The 19,403-nt window shown below is 36.8% G+C and overlaps 1 protein-coding gene across 14 annotated transcripts in view; it reads right to left on the bottom strand.

Moving 5' to 3' along the window:
• Positions 1 to 19,403, bottom strand: part of LOC141460413 (protein couch potato-like) — a 650,649-nt gene that overhangs the window by 92,797 nt on the left and 538,449 nt on the right. The gene's annotated exons all lie outside the window — the stretch shown is intronic.

Below are 19,403 nucleotides of genomic sequence, written 5' to 3'. Positions count from 1 at the left end.
TCTTTTTCTGTGAGCTCCTGCATGACGCGTGCCTCTTTTACTTTCACAGCTTCAACGGACTGAAATCGTGTTCCTTTTAATGCAGATTTCACTTTAGGGAACAGACATAACTCATATGGGGTCAGATCAGGCGAATAAGGCGGATGGCCTAAAACTAGGCTAGAAACGTCTTGACAGACAATGCCGGCGCGTTGTCTTGATGGAGAACCCACGACTGGTTCTTCCACAAATCGGGTCGTTTTTTCCTTATTCTTTCACGGAGATAAGGAAGCACCTCACGGTAGTAATGTTGATTAATTATAATCGATATTTTCATCCGTTTTGGACCTGGAAGGGCGACCCGGGTGGTCATCATCTCTGACGTCTTCTCCGCCAACTTGGAAACGCTTGAACCACTCAAAAACTCGTGCACGTGATTAACATTCATCGCCATAAACTTCTTTTAATAAAAGATAAGTTTCAGTAGCGGTTTTACCCAGTTTCATGTGAAATTTCACGACTATACGTTGCTCAACTAATGTGTATCATGTTTTCGGCAAAACGAAACGAATACCTCTTACACAAACGACGGTTCCGGTCTGACAGATTTCTCTACAAACACGTGAGACGCTGCAATCGAAAGAGAAGGCTTTACGCTGCACAGCTGTCGGTCGTTAGGATTTGGCGCATGCGTAGTTTTTTTGTAGCAGCATCAGTCTCGTTATTTAATAGCCACACCTCGTACGTGAGCTATGAGGTTTCATCCTCTTTCTAAAAGAACTTACAAAAAGCTATGCCCCTGCCAGACCCAAGCGATGCATACGTTTGTACAATGCATAATGGTTCAGTAAAAAATAAAAAAGCTTGTGTGATGCAAATTTAACTTAATATTAAATCTGAAGTTTTCCGCTAATTTTACTTTCTAAGTTAAGCTAACCACACATCCTACATAAACCCAAATAAAAGAAGTAGCTGGTGTAATGAAAGAAGTACAACTTAAAAACATGGAAAATTAAATAATTTTGACGGAGTAGAAAAGTTTACATTATTATAGTTTAATAATTTCACTATAAAAGAAGAGGAAAAGGAAAATAATTAGGTTTCTAAAGAAAAGTTTGCACCAGAAAGAGTTCGTCCTTCTGTTTCCTGGATATCCTGGCTGAACCTTTCTTTGTGTGGGGGATGAGAAAGGAAAAACTTTGTATCTAATAAATATTATAATATTATTCTTGAGTTGGTTAAATTCTAAGAGGTGGTACTTCGAGGTGGAGGAAAAGTGGGCATTGTCTTGAAAGCTAAGCATAAAACAGGAATAGAATGTATACTGTACAGTGGAAAATGAATGGAGATAGAATGAAAAACTGTTTGGCAAGTCGGGAAACTCCTACACTAATTAAATATTAACACGGTGCCGCGGGTTATTCCCAACTTCCTGCGGTAAATGGAAGAAATGTGTCTAATGGTGCCTTAAAGGAACTAATCCTGGGGTATCTTCAGGATGGGAGTGGAAAATGAAAGCTAGTTACCATTCATTTTAAAGAGGATAGGCAAAAGGAGCTAACCAAATACAGGGTTAAATTGCAGCGTCTAAGATAATTCGCTTCATATTTAATGATAATACTTTTTTAAAAAAAACTAGTGTATAGACACTGTAATAATTGAAGGGAACAGCCGTTTTAATAATACTATTATGAAAAAAAAATGAAATTATTCAAAATAAAACCTTAGGGTAACAGTATGCCATGGATCGTGGACAAAGTGGGTCTTAATAGAACCATGAGGGTTGTTAAACAGCGGAAAAACGATAATCAGAAACGAGATTTTTAAAAGAATTGGAAAAATATAGTGACAGACTTGTTCTAAGCTAGAAAATGGGTTAGATTACGCATGTGTAACAGTCGAAACACATTACTTGCAGCATACAACAAGCCCGTATGTCACCAGCATCTACTCAGCAGGGCTGTAAGCCATTCAAGATTTGCAAAAGACTTAGAAAACCAAAAAGAAGAAGAAGCCCTTATCTGCCCTGAATCTTTTCAAGTTCAATTGAGAGACTTAATAATGTAAATTACCGATTCCACGGCAAAACGTGCGGCTAAAAATGGACCGAATCATGTGACTCAGTCAGGAATAGAGGATCAAAATAAATGCACTAAGAAGTAAAATATCTAAAATATGGACAAGCTGAGTGGAATCGCATGGATTTACCCAGCTTAGATACAGAAGACCAAAACTAAAAGCATTAGATACTGAGTCATTGTCTAGAAAAGAAACCATTATCCTGACCAGAACTACAATTGAGCACACCAGGATTACCAACTCAAATACAGGTATGTTACTAGTAAAACGGAAATCGGCTTATCCAAATAAGGCGAATTATCTATAATAATAGTCCAACATTTGCTGGAAGAATGTAATGCTCTAATAGAAATGAGGAAAAAGTTTAATATTGAAGGCCCAATTGAGGAAATCCTCAAAGGTGAAGACAAAATGAGAAATGTTATCGAGTACTTTAAAGAAATAAGGATATATTAAGCGTATTTAAAATCTCTGGGCTGAGAAAGATGTTGTGTTGGATGCAGTACGAGGTGAATAGATGCCGGAAATAATTGATTGTTTGGTGTATTACAATGATTAGCTGTGATACTAGCACTGAAGTGAAGCGCTAATTGCATAATGATTCTCAACTGCCTGGATTCAGAATGAATCAAAATGACTTTTGCCTAATTTAACGGAATTTTGTAGCGAAAACACGAGATTAGACGTAAAATTAGGAGGGAATTTATTAGGTAGAAGATGTACTAGGAATGAGAACAGATAAAGAGATAAGAGAATTGAGTTCACTCGCTAATTCTCTTATTTCTTTGTATCCACCTCATTCCAACAATACAGCTTCTTCCCAAGGATTGAAACACGAAATGAAGGCAGAGTAATAATAACCCACCACTCCGATCTTCAACAGGAAAATGTGGCCTGCCTCTGCAGGGTCTCAAGGTCCCTTAATTTATTCAGCCTAATCATCAGCCCCTATCAAGGATTCATTGCAAGCATTCAGGATTCTGGCAAACGCCCAGAGCGGAGTGTAACAACAAGTAGTTGCTTAGCTTTGTAGAGAGATATTCCCTAAAGTGTGCAGCTAATGTGCATATTCTAGCTAGAAGACGTCCTACTACTACGGTATACTACATTTCTAGCTTATTAACTTGTCACAATATTTTGATTAAAACATAACCCCTATAGGTCTTGCAAAATATAGCTAAATTATTCATAAAATTTAGCTTATTTCAGTTAGTCTACAGTAAAAATTGAAATTTTTTAAGAGTATTACAAGATTAAAAATAAATATTTAACGATAATGCTGTTTTTTAGTTGCGTTTGGAAGAAAAACGCTTAAAACGTTAAAAATCTAATTTGTTCAAGCTTTAGAACAAAAATGTAGACTTTAAGCTACTCTAAATAAATGCTATTAATACTTTATTCTAACTCATTCCCCTAGAATTACAAAGCTTTATTTAAATTTTTGAATTTTTAATGCACTAAAGCCTGCAAGGACAATATTGTTTGTAGTAGCGGCAAAGATATATCCGCCATATTTTATTTAAACAATAAGTTTACCCCCTTGCAGACATCTTTACATAAATGAAATCCTGCAAACGAAATTATTTTCATTTGACTTTGTAATAATTGTGTAATAACTGAACTTTTAATTGAATTTATGCTAATTCATGCTCAGAATTTTTTTTTTTTTTTAGTTTTTAAATCATTTTACTTTTCCCGTTTGTGATCTTTTATTCACAAAAGTCTATCGGCATTTAAATACGATAATTACTCTTTTAATTATTTAGGTTGGTAAGTAATTAACGAGTTAATCTCCGGCTTTTGAGATATATCTTTTTTTTTATAGCAATATACAACTAAATATATAAAGTTCTTTAATATCAGCTGTAGAAGAAGTATCCTTAATCATCCTTTGCTAAGAGATCTGCGCAGGTGGATTTGATGTATTTTTGACATCAACAGTTTCTCAATGATCGATTACATTTTCCTGTGCTCTCATATTACTTTTTCCCTGTTTTCCCTTTCTTTATATTGTATTTCTTAATGACAACCATTCTTTTTCTTTATTTTATTCTTTTTCCTTCTGGAAGAAAATAAGAAATCTGTTGTAAATCTTTTTTGATAATATCTGCTTCATTTTCAGTCATCTAGTAATAGATGTAAAAATTACATTTTTTAAATTTTATTTTAGTGTTTACTGTGTTTCCACTTTCATTATAATAATTTTGAAAGAAAAATAAAGCTAGATAAATAACTTTTTTCTGCAACCATGTAGGGAAGTTCTCATTACTCAATTAAAATCAGCTGTGTAATGCCCAACTTCCCACACTAGTGGGGGGAAATTCCCATTAGTGTCACTTTCCGCACAAGTGAGTGGAAAAACTTTATTGTGCTTCCTTGATATAAGAAGTTTTGTTATTAACATAAATATTTTCTGTAAAACTCTAATAAGCTTATTTAAATTTATTTTATTTAAATAATTAAAAAACGAATATTAAAAAATAAAATAAAAATTGAAAGGAATATAGAAATAAAAATAATACTTTAATAAATAATTAGATATTTTTAATTATAACAGTTAAAAAGGTTATAGTGTTACCTTATAGAAATTTAAAATGGATTCTAGTGATGCCTGTTTAGAAAACACTCCTCCATCAATAAAAGAAACAGCAGAAAATGTAATAAGTAATGTAAATACGTAAGTAATGTAAATAATTGTAATATAACGATAAATGTTTATAATAAATAAATTACTTTTTGTAGACTGTAAAAATGAAATTTTTAATTTTATTAGTTAATAAATGGTTGCAGAAAAAATATAATATTTAACTCTAGTGTAAAGTATTTTCCTCACACTCGGCAATTTGACTTGCACTCGCATCGCTTCGCTCGCTCGTGCGTGCAAATCCTGCCTCGCGTGAGGAAAAGTACTACTTTCCACACTTGTTAAATAAATAACTATTCTGTGCAACAATTTTCTTTTTATAATTTGTTTATTTATTTTGCAACTGTAGACAATGTACAACAAGCAAAAGAGATGAGGGTAAGGAAATGATGTAAAGGACACGTGCACGCATATATATGCACTTACATACACGAATGTGCGCCAAAAGACGTGAGAGGAATGAAAAAAGACCATCCAGTGATGGAAGCAACGTTAGTTCCCCCAGGTTGGCTAGCTTACGCAGCAACCGTCCTAGGAGATCGCGGCGTTATGTGATTTGAGATGATCGCGTGGCCACCGCCGCTTTAGTCTAAGATTGTGGATTTGAAGGAAGTGTTGTTGTAGACACGTTCTGGATCAGAGGGGTTGTAATGACTGTCTAGATTTGAGTGAAGTTTTTTGTAGCGAGATTGGGCTTTTTCACGAGACTATAGGGATATTTAGATCAGAGTGTATAGTATGATTGGAGACATAGAAGAGAGCTTTAACTATTCTTCTTAGAATTTTAGATTGCAAGGTTTGAAGTCGGTTGATGTTCGATATTTTGGCGCAACAAATTAAATATTTTTTTCCATACTCTAATTCAAAAATTTTAATTTGACATTTCCAGTTTTAGTACGCTCATTTTGAAGTTTTCCAAAAAAAGAAAATCCCTTAGTAATGGAAAGCAATTTTCACAAATACACAATCAAACAACTCATATATACAATAACAGAAAATTTTACAATTCGATGTTTGTCCGAAGCAAATAATAATATGAGCGCCAATGATTCTAGAACGTTAGAAATTAGGAATTTCAACACATTTATTCATTTTACGCCTGAGGTACTCCATGATATTCATATGAGTGTCAGTAACCCACCAGTATTATGCACATCGTATTGAATAATAAAATAAGTGCGTAGTAGTTTCGTGTCGGCCTCGCTTAGAAGCTTCAGAATATTCTGTGTAGATGCCCGTCCGTTGTTAGTGTGTGGTTTAGTAGCTCTCTACACGATGTCAGTAAGTGTAGATGCTCATCGAGCGAGGCGGTAGCTCATTGGAGTGCCAATGTTAAACCCAGTGAGTTAACACAGCAGCTATTACTGCAGCTTCCAGACACTCGTGCACTTACTTGGCGCATACAAACACACATAGGCATGCATACATACAAAACACAGCCCATAATGAGTCCATTATTATTAATAGACTCCTAAGGAGGTGACTATATACATGTATATAGCATACACAAAGAGAGTACATAATTACCCTTGTGAACATACACACTCTGAAGCAGTACAAAAGATAATAAAGTCACATAAGGAAGCAGACGAAAGGGGAGCAGCACCCCTTTGACAACGAAACAATTTGGGAAATAATACAACTTTAACTTAAATTCTGTAGTATATTGAAGGCACTTGATTAGTAATTAATGTTAAATTACAAGCAAAAAGAGAGAACAGAAGGATGAAGGTCAACAAACTCCTAGTTGTTCTTCCTAATCGATCGCTCATGGTAAATTCGACCACAATAGTTCAATACTCCTTTTCACAGAGAAGAACATTTAGACTTGAAACTTCTATTGCTACCGTACTCTCTAAGAAAAAGCAACTTTAAGTGCAGAGCCGGAAATGCTTTTGTCGTACTTTAGGGCGTCCGAAGTTAATGGGTTCGCAACTAAGTTCCCGCAGTTTTTTTTTTTTTTAATTTTTAACATTGCGCATGTCATTAAATGTTTTTCAAAAAGAAAGTTTTTGTTCTACCAGAATTTTGTTCGAGTTATTTATGCTAATTTTTATCATTAAAATAAAATGTCAAGTTGAGAAAAATGAACATTTTCGACAGCTCCTTCTTTTTGCTTGCTCATCATGGACGCAAGCAACGATTTCTTTACAGAATCGTTACTGGCGACGAAGAATGGTGCCTGTACTTTAATGTGAAGCAAAGCAAGGAATGGCTTAGCGCTCTTCATCCGAGTAAAAAGTTGTTGTGCGTATGTTGGAACTGGGAAGAGATTATCCATTATGAATTGCTTGAACGGAACCAAACGGCCAACGCAGAATTCGTATGTAAAAAGTAAAGTAATCGCCTATTTTTTTCAGGCGAGGCTTAACGTCCAACTACCAATTAGGTGTCGTGGACGGAGGCGACTAGCAAACATATGTACTTGACTGTAAATTTCTTTTATTAACCATTAAATAAAATCCATGGTCTAAGACCGGGAATCGAACCCAGTACTACTCGTACAATGCATTATTAGGTCTCGCCTCTAACCGCTCGGCTACCGTAGTGCCTTAGAACTCGTATGTTCAACAGATGGAACAACTCAACACTCAAGAGTAAAGACCTGATCGGCAGCATGGAGTACGAAAACACCCGCCCTCACATCGCCAATATGATTAAGGAAGCCATTCAATCGCATCCCTGGAAAGTGCAGATTAGTACTGGAATGCTAATTGGCTCTGAAGATAGATGACCAAGTTCCTAGGTCAAAAGCTGGGCACAATAAAAAAATTCTGTGGGAACAAAAAAGAAATTGCACCTAGCTGAGATTATGTGCACCAAGTTCTGCAAAAAAAATTGGTACTTAAAGAGGAAACAGCTATTTCCCAAATGGGAAATGAAAGAAAAACGTAGTGGATCTATGCAGAGATATTAGGCAAATACTTTAAAAGCCTTTATGGACCTTTATGGGACCATAATGAAGAGGTGGAAAGAAATCTAAGAATTAGAAGATCAGGGAACAGGGTGTGGATGAAGGAACAACTGTTGCATTGAATGATAATCCTGAAGAGGACTAGATCATTTTCAGGGCTTACGATGTTGACAATTATATTTTTTATATTATTATACGTATGTAAGGTTGATATATCTTCTGTCCGGTCTGTTTATGATGTCTATTAAATTGCAAAGTAACATTTTGAGAAAATAAACCAATTTCTGTCAAAAATAAGTAAATAACCAAGAGAGAAAAACAAATTCCTTACAGCCTAAAAAAATAAGATGAAAGTATGACTTGATGCAAAGTTAAAGGATATTGATTATTCCAAACAGAAGAGTAATAGGATCAAGGGACACCTGGTCCACCTCTTTATCATTGGACAAGGAACTGTAGGTTCAGATAGGGAATATACTCTGGAAATATGTCAGAGGCGACACATTGCCTTCAATATGTCCTGGCAGCTGAATTTCCTGGTATAACTTTCTTTTTTTTTTTTAGGCAAGGGTAAAGGTATAGCGAGAAAATACCGTCACGCGCGTACCTCACCATACATGCTGCACGCGCCACACGTACGCACATCAGCAAACTTACCATATAACAGACAGCAGATGCCACCCAGGTTAGTCCACAAAACAATAAAAGTTCCATAGCAATAGAAGAGAAGATATGAAGAGATGTATCCAAGGGAATATTTCAGGGCCATAAAGATGGAAACGAGAGCTAGAGAAAGAAGTACGTAGAAGAAGAAGAAGTAAAAAAAAAGAATTCAGTTGTTCCGACATATCAGCTTTGTGTTAGTGTTAGTAAGAGAAAGAAAGGGAGTGTAACTTTTGGGAGTTCATGGGGGGCAAGAAACAGAATGAGAGGAGGGAAAAAAGAAGTGAAGAGCACGCGGAGTGCGGGAAAAACTACGTTCGTATGAAATTTTGAAAAATCTCTAGGGAGATACTCGTGCACCATACATTTCCCACAAATATATACTCCAGCCCAGGTGGCTTCGTGGTGCGCACAAAATTACATTACATTGTCCAGTTGAAAATACAACTAATATCCGGTATTTCCCTAGTGGAATACAACAATAAATATATGAAGAAACGAGGAGGGAAAAAACTTATGGGCTCAAATAAAAAGAATACAAAACGTAGCACTAAATAATTCTTCCGGAAACTGTCGATACAAACTCCATGAAGTAAAAAAGATAACATTATGAACGACTACTGAAACTTAAATTTAATCTAAATGTCCCTAGAAGTAACATCCAGACAAAACATTAATATTACAAAACAAGTTCTGTACAGGATGAACCAGTAAGTAATGTCCACAGGCCTACCGTGTGTGGTACGTACATCGAAAGTGGAGTTCAATGACGTATTGGACAACTTCATATTTTCCCCTGTTCTTGAGTGACGTCACTTAATATTTTTTCTTCAAAAAACATTACTTTTTACGGTTAGAAAGATAGATAAATTTTCTAAAAATTGATACCATTTCGAAGCATAAGTTATTCTCCAAACAGCCTCAATCTTCCTCCTGGATACTGGAAAAATAAAAGTAATCGAAATTTTTGAAGAAAACTCATTAGGCCCTTACGTGATCATTACCAGACCTAGGTGCTGGCACTTTTTATAAAAGTTTCCTTGTTTAATGGGCTTTCAAACGGTATATCATTTTCCAGGATTCCTTTTCTCTTCGTATGAGAAATTACGCTTGTTCACGAGCACTCAACAGTGTTAGTTTATCAAGTTGTTTAATTCATTGAAAACTCTTTTAGATGGACCAGTAGTCAATTTTTACTGGTCAGTAGATTTACTTAAAATAAGGAAGTCAAAGGTTACAAATTGCCCTTTAAAAATTTACTGCTGATATCTCTAAAATATTTGAGAAAATGTTAGGAAATATTTTTAAAAAAGGTAATTAGAGCACCAACGATTTAAAAGAGAAATTAGGATACGAGATAGTAAAAATTGAATTGGTTCCCGGCTTGAGATAAACTGGTTAATATCGCTAATTTCATCTCCCGTAGCACAGCATTTTGACTGTGTCTCTGAACGGTTTCAGGCTAAACCTGTCATCAAAGGTAGAGCAATCAGTATGGTGCAGGGAATTCGATTTCTCCCAGCAAGTTTATTATGAGACGGAAAAGTAAAGTGAAATTGTCTACAACAAACTGGTACCTGTAATGAAGAATGAAATCTGAAACCGGTCAGAGAACAAATGAACATGCGTGCTACGATAGTTAAAATGTAAGATATTACCCAGCACTGCGGTCTTAACCTCATTTTCAACTAGTATAATCAAAATTTTCCATGAAAAGCTGTCTTATTTTTTTGTATTTCCATAATTCTAGAAACTGCCCTTTGATGGTAACAGCAACATCAATCCCTACAACTCTTAATTTCAGCTTGAAATTCTATAGCAACAAACTTTCCAACTGTTCAGTAAGCCATTCGCAAAAACTCTCCTAAAAAACCCACTAACAAAATACTATTTTTAGTAAAAAGTTTTCAAATATAATATTTGAAAGATGGTTTTCAAGAGAAATTGTAAACAACCCTCTATTTTCCATATTATCTTACATAATAATAACCCTTTTCATTGAAATAATTAGGAAAACAAAGAAATGTTGCCTCTAAATTCAGGGGGTTATTTATTGAGGCTTAATAAACTCATGATGAAAATTATTATTTTTGATTTATGTAACGGGAATTAATACAGATATCTAGGTGTTTTATTTATTTATTTATTTATTTATTTATTTATTTATTTATTGTTATAGTGGTCTTGTTTGCACATTAACCATTACTTTATATGAGGGCTGGAAAAAACCAACATATTGGCATGAACAATTACAGTTGGCTTCCAGCGCCTCAATTTACCAATATGTTGGTGGAAAAAAACCAGCCCTATCTTTTCCAATATTCAATTTGAGGAATAGCGCAGCCTCTTTCCCTTCTTTCTTCGTCATGCCAGCCACTCTTCTACTACATTCTGCGTCGTGGCTTCCATGAGATAAGGATATCTTGAGCGCTGCGTACTGACATTCCTTCCTAGAACAACACAATGGTCTCTGAATGTGACTTCGTTATTTGATGTGAGCTTAGAGTGGTGTAATTAGTAGAGTAGTTATGATAGTACTTGTTTGAGTAATTAAGAACTAAAATCGCAACTATGGAGTTTAGCTGCATCCTATATTTTTATTTTATTCTCTCTAATGAATTTGTAAATAATTCGTAGCGCATCAGGATTCATTATAGCTAAAATACTTTTAGCGCTACAGGGAAATCGTACATGTGTTGCCAATTCCTTTAGGAACTTGTCTCTATTTTTATTATATCTGCTGCATCTGAAGAGGAGGTGATCGATGTCCCCATCCTCCCCGCTATCGCAATCACATTTGGGACTATCTAATAACTTAATTTTATGCAGATGCGGATTTGTGAGATTATGGTTGAACCTCAGTCGCATTATTGTTGTGTAAAATTGCCTTTCCCCCTCCAGTACTTCTACAAACCATGGCTTGTTGGGAATCCTAGGCTGTAAATCAGCGTAATATTTACCCTTAATTTCTTTTTCCAGATCGTAGAGCTTTTGCCATGCGTCATAACAACGCTTTCTTAAAGCACCTTCGAAATCCGCTAAATTGAGCACTGGAGTATGTTCCCCTAATAAGATCGCTCTTTTTGCTAGCACGTCGACTTTCTCGTTATCAACTATCCCAGCATGCCCTTTCAGCCAAACCAGATGCAACCTACCCATTGCATTAATCAAATGACTTATAATTTCTATAATTATGGGATCAAAAACATCGCCCGGACGTTTTATTTTTTGGAGTGCACTTTTAGAATCACTAAGAATGACTATTATGTCATTACTTTGTATTTGTTCCGCCAGGATTACCGCATTCCAAATCGCTACGATTTCTGCGGTAAATATTGAGGCATTATTAGGGAGCTTGTATAGGCGAAAACTTCCCGTTTGCGGGTCAAGCACAGCACAACCTACTCCCTGCTCCGCTTTTGATCCGTCCGTAAATAGTAAATAAGGGTTGATTATGATTTCCCTCATGCGCGCTATAAAAGCTAGGTATGTTAAATCCCCCCATTCTTCTTTCACCTTATCATATAAATCTAAATGGACGTACGGAGATTCTTTACAAGATACTTCATAGTGAAGAGATCTGCGAGGAGACGCGTGCAACACCTCTAGGCCAGAGTATAATTTCTCCGTTACTCTAAACATTTCACACATTAATGGCGTTTTCTTTTTTAACCAAAACCTGTGTGAGCGAACCACTTCTGAGAGCTCTGAGACTCTCATCAAGGAAACTTCCTTAAACTTAATTAGCCTTTTGCTTAAGAACTTTCCCAACAATAATTCTCGACGTATCTGTAGAGGCATAATTTTAGCCTCCACCAGGAGAACATTTGTGGGAGTTGATCTCATAGCTCCCAGACAAATGCGTATTGCTTTGTACTGGACCTTGTCCAGCCCAGATAGTGAAGTTTGGCAGGCATCTCCGTAAATACCGCAACCATAATCTATTTTAGATAAAATTAAATTTCGGTAAAGCAGAAGGGCTATTTTTGGGTCGGTGGCATATGTGACATGTGCAACATATCTAAGCACATTCAATGCTTTTTCACAACTTTGGATTATTCTCTTAATGTAAGGTCTCCAAGTTAATTTGTGGTCTACATAAAGTCCTAAGACCTTAACTATTGGCGATTGCGAAACTTTAAACGGCCCTAGCTGTATAGTGCCAGCAAGAATATTCTGACGCTTTCTACTAAACATGGTGACTGAGCTCTTATTTCCAGAAATGCGAAAACCCAAGTGGTTGCACCATGCATTGAGATCATGCAAGGCCTGTCCCATTATTTCTACCAAATTTTCTTCGGATTTTCCTCCAGTGTATACAGTGAAATCATCAGCAAACTGGACTATCCTGATTTCCGGAACGAGCCAGTCTCTCAAATCAGATGTATATATATTAAATAGCAAAGGGCTAAGCACGGCACCTTGGGGGAGACCAATGCCTGTTGTTCTGGGACCCGTTACCAAAACTCCCCTTCTAATAATTAATTGTCTTTGTTGTAACATATTAATTATATTTACTATTACCCTGCCAGGTACTTGCATTACCAACATTTTATCCTTTAGTATTGCGATATTTACGTTATCATATGCTTTATGAATATCTACGAAAGCCGCTAATAAGGGTTTGTTTTCCGTTCTATTTAAGTGCACTTCATTAACAAACGCTGCCAAACAATCTAATGTGCCACGGTGCCTTCTAAAACCCAGCTGATGTGGGGCCAGCTTATTATATTCCTCTACCCACCAATCCAACCTATGCTTTTTCATCCGTTCATACGTTTTGCACACACAGGACGATAAAGCAATTGGCCGATACGACTGGTACGAGTTGGGATCTTTACCAGGCTTTAAGAGAGGAAATATTAAATGGGTTCTCCAACTTTCAATCATAGTTCCCCCAACCCACATTTCGTTCATAATTCTAAGAAGCGATAAAAGGGCCGGAAATGGAAGGTTTTGTAGCATTTGATAGTGAATACCGTCTTGGCCGGGCGATGTACTACCTCCTTTTTTTAGAGCATACTTCAATTCCCACAATTGGAATGGCAGATTCAAGTCCTCATCACCAATTGGGATATTTGATAGGTCGATAAACTGGCTAGCATAGTCCGGAGTCAGAGATTTATGGAATTCTTCAACCCAATGGCCATCATCAGTGACTTCTACTTGGGGAGAGTAACCTTTTTTTAGACTTCGAATTCGCTTCCAAATGACGTTAGAGGGAGTTTGTCTATCTAAACTATTGCAAAATTCGTACCACATTATTCGTTTTTTTTCTTTGTACGTCCGACGACTGATTGCTAGTTTTCTGTTTAAATTGACGTAATTTTCCAAGGTGGGTGCTCTCTTATAGCTTTCGTAGGCTATTATTGACTCTTGCTTGACTCTATTGCAATCATCATCCCACCATGGCTTGATTGCTCGATTTGGGTTTAAATAAAGCCATTGTGGGAATCTAGGAATGGATCCTAAGGCCGCTGATCTTATTTCTTGAGTCAAATAATCATAAGTGCAGCTGGTGGATTCCGATGTACTGAATTTTAAATCCAGTACCATCCGATACTTTTCCCAATCCGCCTTACTGAGATTCCAACCTCCTGCCTTAGGGTGCCTAATGCGTGCACCAGAGGTTGCCTGCCGCCCATTAAATGACTTCACCAGAATTCCCAGGTGATCCGAACCCAAGGGCTCTTGTATTACTTCCCAACTGAGCTCAGACATCAGATCTGGAGAACATAAAGTTATGTCCACAGGTTGAGCTCGAGCCCCCGGTCGGGGAATCATAGTGGGTGACCCATCATTTAATGTACACAGATTGTACGAATCTATTAACTCTGCTAGAGCTCGTCCTTCTAGGTTTTCCCGATGTCCCCCCCACATTGGATGAAGCGCATTAAAGTCTCCACCAAGAATAAGAGGACCCGAAACCTGATTTAGTACATTACTCCATTCCTCTACTGAGGCTTTATGCCCAGGACGGCAGTAAGTGCCAAGGACCGTAATACTGACGCTCCTAAATAGGATTTTAGCCCCACATATCTGAACTCTGCCCCTTAATGGATTATTCAGCACTATTGGGTCGAAAGGCAATTTTTTACTGATAAATATGGCACTTCCACCATATCCATCCTCACGATCGTCTCTGACAACGTGATATCTTCGCAACTCTAATTTTAGGTTATACTTAAACCATGTTTCACTTAAGATGGCCACATCGACGCACCTCTCGCGCAGCAGGACATCAAGACTGTCCCTATTGGCTAAGTACGATCTTATATTTATTTGTAAAATTTTCATTAGGATTGAGAATGTTTTTGTGTGATTATCTTAGATTTACAGCCTAAAGGCACTTTTGGAATATCCTTCATATGTTCAAGGTTATATGCTTTTGTTTTACTATTCTCATTTCTCTCCGAACTAGACCGCAGACTACTCCTTCGTTCTTTGGTGAGCATTCTCGCGTTACCCGCAGAATGCGCTCCTTTTGAAGGAGTAGCACTCTCAGTTTTTTCCCCTTTATAGAATTGGGATACAAGTAGTGCTAGGGATTTGGTAGTTTCACCAATATCTCCCTTACTCAGTGAATCGATCACTCCAATGATTACATCCACCACTGGGTGATCTACTGCGGCAAAAGTTTTTCGGATATCCTTGATACTGATTTTATCCTTGTCTTTTTTTTGGCTGACTTCTTCGATTTCCACAATAGGCCCATCAGGAACATCCCGATGTTCGCCCAAAATCGGCGTTTTCTTCTCTGACCGCCTCTTTTGTTTTCGTGGCCGTTGTTGTTTTATGGGGTGGAGTAAGGGATCTGGAAGGGGGGGAAATTCTTCCTCCGACAAGCACTCGAATCTGTTCCTTTTGGCTACCTCTACGAAGGTGGTACCTCCTAGATATGTAGTACCATATGTAACTTTTTCTTTAATCAATTTGTTTTCTTCTTTATATTTTGGACACGCCGCATCCGTAGCCAAATGATTACCTCGGCAGTGAATGCATTCCGTTTTGTTTATTTCACATTGTTCGATGCTATGAGCACCAGAACATTTACTGCACCTCGGTTGCCCTTTGCATTGTGAGCTGGAGTGCCCGTATCGAAGACAGTTGACGCACGGTCTTCTATTTGGTACATATGGTTCCACTTTAAACCTGGCACCATACATTGAAACGTATCTCGGTAAGCTCTGACTATCAAACGTCAGAAAGCAGGTCTCGAGTGGCCTGTTTTCTACCCTTCTGAATATTCTTTTTACATTAACTACTCGTATTTGACTTTGAATATTCTCCAAAATCTCTTGTTCAGATATTGAAGACTCCATCCCTTTTATGACACCTTTTGAAAAAATAAGGTGGTCCGGAATGTAGGCTTTCAATTTTTTTTTAAAAAAACAATTATTATTTGTCAAATAATTTGCTGCCTCGGGGGTACTTGTTTCAATTTTCATTCTATTCTTCCCAACTGACCTTATATCCAGGATATCATGGGAATGTTTATTATCCTCGGTGTAAATCCATTTGCCAAAAGTAACCCGATGGATACTTCCCAGGTTACCCTCATTTCCCTCAACAAAGATGAAGTAGGGACCTTTATCATTTGGCTTGAATTTATTTCCAGCCGGTAATTGTAATGTTTCTATGGCAACATGACCACTATTTTTCGTCATGTCGTCATTTTTACCCAATTTGGGAGCCCGAATTAGGTCCAAGGGGGTTCCCTCCCGAACCAGCGACCTTTTATTTGATTTGCCTGCATTAGGAATTACGCTAATGTTTTCTGTAGGCGAACTATTGGAGTTATTGCTACTGTCAGTATTACTATTATTAGTAGTATACTTATCCGCTTGGATGTAGGGTATCGGTGGTGGTCCTCTGTCATGTGGCAGCCCATCGCTACTCTCCTCCATTTTAGTTTTGCTGTTGGGTTTAGTCCTTTGTTATTGTAAAAATTTCAAGTGTAAAAAAACTCTTTTTTGGAGCGGAAAAACGAGAATTTTTTTTTAAAACAGCTCCTTAACCCCACAAAGTTCCTTATTCTAAATAATTTTAAAGTTAAAATTCTTTTCGTCCAACAAAAAACTGCAAACTTTGTGGAGCTAAAAAGTGAAATTGTTGTCAAAATGTTTCCCTAGAAACGGCCCTCTAGGTGTTTTAAAATAGATTCAATAATGCATTTAATGGAGGATTTAATGGTCAGTGGTACTTTGTTTTATCTCGAACAATAAATCAACATTAGGCTTGGCTACTAATCGCATTTAGAGTATGGACCAGCTGAAGATTTATATTATATTGTTAACGGCATAATGTGCAAGCTTGGCATTTTATCTAATGTGGCTAGTTACTTTATAAAAAACAGTTTTAACGATCTAGGCAGTTCATGAATGAGTGTGTAATTCTACACATTTTATGTTATGAAAAGAGTGAATATAGAAAACAGAACGGATATGAAAATCCTGAGAAGAAGGAAATAATAAAAATTTTAAGAATAAAAATCATTACACACTCAAAAATACACTGAGTACTTGATATTTTAAACTTAAGGAAGTTACGAGGGTCGTTTGAAAAGTCCGTGCAAAAATAAAAACAACTTAATTTTTTGGGGTAAACCTTTTTTATTTTTCAACATAGTCTCCTTTTAGGCTTATATACTTCGTCCAACGCTGCTCTAGTTTGTTGATCCCTTCCGAATAATATAATTTGTCCAAGTCTGAAAAATAGCCATTCGTTTCTGCAATCACCTCGTTTGAATAAAATAAAATCTTTTTCCCGCCAGCCATTTCTTCATATTGGGGAACAAATAGTAGTCCGAGGGAGCCAAGTCTGGAGAATAGGGGGGATGTGAAACGAGTTGGAACCCTATTTCCATTAATTTTGCGACCACAACTGCTGAGGTGTGAGCTGGTGCGTTGTCGTGATGGAAAAGGACTTTTTTGTGGGCCAATCGTGGGCGTTTTTCTTGCAGCACGGTTTTCAAACGGTCCAATAACGATGAATAATATGCACCTGTAATAGTTTTACCCTTTTCCAGATAGTCGATGAGGATTATTCCTTGCGAATCCCAAAAGACAGTCGCCATAATTTTTCCGGCCGAAGGAAACGGTCTTCGCCTTTTTTGGCGCGGATTCCCCCTTGGTAACCCATTGTTTAGATTGTTCTTTGGTCTCAGGAGTGTAGTGATGTATCCATGTTTCATCCACAGTGACGAAACGACGCTTAAAGTCTTGCGGATTCTTCTGGAACAGTTGCAAACCGTCCTTGCAACACTTCACACGATTTCGTTTTTGGTCAAGCGTGAGCAATCGCGACACCCATCTTGCGGATAGCTTTTTCATGTACAAATGTTGATGCAAAATATTATGTACCCGTTCATTCGAGATGCCCACAGCACTAGCAATCTCACGCACCTTCACTCTTCTGTCATCCATCACCATATCATGGATTTTATCAATGATTTCTGGAGTAGTAACCTCAACAGGGCGTCCAGAACGTTCAGCGTCACTTGTGCCCATATGGCCACTCCGAAAATTTTGAAACCACTTATAAACTGTTCTAATCGAGGGTGCAGAGTCACCATAATGTTTATCAAGCTTCTCTTTAGTCTCCTGAGGCGTTTTGCCTTTCATAAAGTAGTGTTTAATAAACACACGAAATTCTTTTTCGTCCATTTTTTGAAAATCACTCGACTTCCTCGATTCAAACGAATGCCAAACACAAAGAAATAGACCGATCTGGCTGAAACTTGGTGTGTGTTCTTCCAAGAGATGCTACTAACTAAACATAACCTCGATACGCGCCAGTAGTGCTATCTCTCTTACTTTGCACGGACTTTCTAACGACCCTCGTATTTTGCCAGAAAACAGAATAAAGATGGAGTTTTGGATTGCTTTAATGAAATCAACAATAATAGGTACATCAATCATCAATAATGCAGACTATCTAATGCTAAATATGATACGTTTTTCTATTTTATTCTAAAATTTAGAAAGAAAATTCTAAGGCGACATTAATTAAAGCCCCGTTTACATTGAAATATAGGAGTGGAACTGTATGAGAGATATTAAGGAAAATCAAAAACCGTAGTTAAAATAATAAGCGCATTGTCGAATAAGTTATGTATATTTACGAAATACTTTAATGTAAACATAGACGTACTGATAAATATATAATTAGCAGCCATGTGTGTTAAAATGATAATTTTAAACACATACCTATCTGAATACTACAATGTTGAAACATTTCATGATAAAGAAGAAGTAGTAACAATGGCCAACTTAAGATAAAACGGTTGCTAACTGTTGTTTACGTTCGGCGGAACCACAGAGCAGCGACAAAGTAGCTATATATGTTTTGTAAAGTAAGTAGCGAAGCGAAGGTAATACATTACCAAAAAAAGTAAAGATGTTAAGACTTTTACAAAAGTATAAATCTTACTAAACTGAGAAAATACCCAAGTTTACTAGCTGATAACAAAGGACATTCTGGTCCATATCTATTAAGGACTAAGTTGTACCAAAGTTTTACCAGCCCGCAAAGTGCTTACATCTGTCAGCTTCGTACTTCAATGTGATCCTTCTAAAAAGGATAGTGTATTTTTTTGAAGTGAACCAGGTCAAATATTTTATTTTTTAAATTTTTTATTGGGGCTCTAATTTTACATTTATTTTAAATACAATTAGTTTTATTTTAAGGATTAGAAAATTAAGTTAATTAGAGCACCAACGATTTAAAAGAGAAGTTAGGATACGAGATAGTAGAGATGGTAAAAATTGAATTGGTTCCCGGCTTGAGATAAACTGGTTAATATCGCTTATTTCATCTCTCGTAGCACTGCATTTTGACTGTGTCTCTGAACGGTTTCAGACTAAACATGTCATCAAAGGTAGAGCAATCAGTTTGGTGTAGAGAATTCGATATCTCTCAACAGAATCAGCAAGTTTATTATGATACGGAAAAGAAAAAGTCAAATTGTCTACAACAAACTCTTACCTGTAATGAAGAATGAAATCTGAAACCGGTCAGAGATCAAATGAACATGCGTGATACGACAGTTAAAATCTAAGATATTACCTAATACTGCGATCTTTTAATTCCTCCATTGGGAAATTCGCCAATTTAGTTTAAAAT

This window comes from Rhodnius prolixus, unplaced genomic scaffold (assembly GCF_049639745.1).
Source record: "Rhodnius prolixus isolate KJV_2025 unplaced genomic scaffold, Rpr scaffold_6, whole genome shotgun sequence".
NCBI lineage: Eukaryota > Metazoa > Arthropoda > Insecta > Hemiptera > Reduviidae > Rhodnius > Rhodnius prolixus.
Note: the sequence above shows the minus strand (reverse complement) of the source record. Positions and strands in the feature narration are given on the sequence as shown.